Source organism: Ascaphus truei, chromosome 3, assembly GCF_040206685.1.
Source record: "Ascaphus truei isolate aAscTru1 chromosome 3, aAscTru1.hap1, whole genome shotgun sequence".
NCBI classification, from domain to species: Eukaryota; Metazoa; Chordata; class Amphibia; order Anura; family Ascaphidae; genus Ascaphus; species Ascaphus truei.
The window spans coordinates 438876398-438879485 of record NC_134485.1 but is presented as its reverse complement, the minus strand read 5'-3'; the positions used below and the strand labels follow the sequence as shown (position 1 = coordinate 438879485).

Genomic DNA, 3088 nt, shown 5'->3' with positions numbered 1-3088 from the left:
ACGTCTACCTGCTTTACATACGCACCTGTGTCATACGTGTCCCTGCTGCACATACACACTTCTGTCATACGTCTCCCTGCTGCACATACACACCTGTGTCATATGTTTCCCTACTGCACAGACAACTGTATACGTCTCCCTGCTGCACACACACACACACACACACCTGTGTCATACGTGTCCCTGCTGCACACACCTGTGTCATACGTCTCCCTTCTGCACATACACGCCTGTGTCATACGTCTCCCTGCTGCACACACACCTGTCATACGTGTCATATGTTTCTCCTTGCTGCACACACACACCTGTGTCATACGTCTCCCTTGCTGCACACACACACCTGTGTCATACGTGTCATACGTCTCACTGCTGCACATACGCACCTGTGTCATACGTGTCTCTGCTGCACATACACACTTGTGTCATACGTCTCCTTGCTGCACACACACCTGTGTCATACGTCTCCCTGCTGCACATACACACCTGTGTCATACGTCTCCCTGCTGCACACACACACACCTGTGTCAAACGTCTCCCTGCTGCACACACACCTGTGTCATACGTCTCCCTGCTGCACATACACAACTGTGTCATACATCTCCCTGCTGCACACACACCTGTGTCATACGTGTCATACGTCTCCCTGCTGCACACACACTTGTGTCATACGTGTCATACGTCTTCCTTGCTGCACACACACCTGTGTCATAAGTGTCATATGTCTCCCTGCTGCACATACGCATCTGTGGTATACGTCTGCTTGCTGCACACACCTGTGTCATACGTCTCCTAGCTGCACACACACCTGTGTCATACATCTCCCTGCTGCACACACACTTGTATCATACGTCTCCCTGCTGCACACACAACTGTATCATAAGTTTCCCTGCTGCACACACACACACCTGTGCCATACGTCTCCCTGCTGCACATACACACCTGTGTCATACATCTCCCTGCTGCACACACACACCTGTGTCATAAGTCTCCTTGCTGCACACACACATCTGTGCCATACGTCTCCCTGCTGCACATACATACCTGTGTCATACGTCTCCCTGCTGCACACACACACACCTGTGTCATACGTGTCATACGCCTCCCTGCTGCACAGACACACACCTGTGCCATGCGTCTCCCTGCTGCACATACACACCTGTGTCATACATCTCCCTGCTGCGCACACACACACACACACCTGTGTCATATGTCTCCCTGCTGCACATACACACCTGTGTCATACGTCTCCCTGCTGCACACACCTGTGTCATACGTCTCCCTGCTGCACATACACACCTGTGTCATACGTCTCCCTGCTGCACAGACACACCTGTGCCACACATCTCCCTGCTGCACACACACCTGTGTCATACGTCTCCCTGCTTCACACACACCCGTGTCATACGTCTCCCTGCTGCACATACATACCCGTGTCATACGTCTCCCTGCTGCACACACACCTGTGTCATACGTCTCCCTGCTGCACATACACACCTGTGTCATACATCTCCCTGCTGCGCACACACACACACACACCTGTGTCATACGTCTCCCTGCTGCACATACACACCTGTGTCATACGTCTCCCTGCTGCACAGACACACCTGTGCCACACATCTGCCTGCTGCACACACACCTGTGTCATACGTCTCCCTGCTTCACACACACCCGTGTCATACGTCTCCCTGCTGCACACACACCTGTGTCATACGTCTCCCTGCTGCACATACACCTGTGTCATACGTCTTCCTGCTGCACACACCTGTGTCATACGTCTCCCTGCTGCACAGACACACCTGTGCCATACATCTCCCTGCTGCACACACACCTGTGTCATACGTCTCCCTGCTTCACACACACCCGTGCCATACATCTCCCTGCTGCACACACACCTGTGTTATTCGTCTCCCTGCTGCACACACACCTGGTTGTTATTTGGGCTGAAAAAGATTTAACACACAATTTGCAGTAAACAGAAGTTAGATTTTCCACCTTCTTCACCACATGAGGCAGTCAGTAAACTCAGATATTTGTTTGTTTCCAACAATGTGACATGAAATTTTCTGCCCGAGAGAGGAAATATTTACCCATAAAATAATGTGATTTCTTTCTCACACAGAGTCTGCTGATTCTATAGTGACACATTCCCATCAAAATCTGTATATAACACTCACCTCACCCTCCATAGTAACACAGACCCGGTGATATTCACAGGTATCTCATCTCAGCTCCATCTCCACCCCGCTGTAAGTACAATTATTTCTAATGTTTTATATTAACTGTAATTTTTACTACGTTGATCTTTTTATGTGTAATGTCTATAAATATTCTCTGCAATACAAACCCCCCTAATACTCCTCACGTGTAATAACTAGATACTATACTGTAAGTAACACTGTATCCCCGGGGTACAGCCCCCCCAGATATGTCTGATCTGTCCCGTGCTGAGCGTATTATTACACCTGTGATAACCTGTAACATTCTCTAACAGATCTGTAAAGATGCTTCTCTCCCAGAGACCTCTGCTGCTCGCGCTTCTCCTGGGGATAATCTCCATCGTCACATTGGTGGAATCGGCCAAATATGAGACGTAAGAAATGGAGTTTGTGGGACAGAGAAAGGAATAGAGATTTATTGGTGCTGTGTGTAGGATTGTAGCTGGGGATCCTTCATGTGATGCGTACCTGATATTAACCTTGTAACTGATATTAACCCTCCTGTGCTTGTTCCATACACAGCCTGTCTAACGTGTTATTATATCTCTCTGCATGTTATTATATCTCTCTGCGTGTTATTATATCTCTCTGTGTGTTATTATATCTCTGTGTTATTATATCTCTCTCTGTGTTATTATATCTCTCTGCGTGTTATTATATCTCTCTGCGTGTGTTATTATATCTCTCTCTGTGTTATTATATCTCTCTGCATGTTATTATGTCTCTGCGTGTTTTTATATCTCTCTGCATGTTATTACATTTCTCTGCGTGTTATTATATCTCTCTGTGTGTTATTATATCTCTCTGCGTATTATTATATCTCTCTGCGTGTTATTATATCTCTCTGCGTGTTATTATATCTCTGCGTGTTA

General features: G+C 47.5%; 1 long non-coding RNA gene across 1 annotated transcript in view; it reads left to right on the top strand.

Moving 5' to 3' along the window:
• Positions 1–2497: 2497 nt before the first annotated feature.
• LOC142491226 (uncharacterized) overlaps positions 2498–3088 on the top strand; it is a 2731-nt gene continuing 2140 nt past the window's right edge. The window contains exon 1 of the long non-coding RNA XR_012800356.1: positions 2498–2590. This is a non-coding gene — a long non-coding RNA (uncharacterized LOC142491226). The remainder of the gene's footprint in view (positions 2591–3088) is intronic.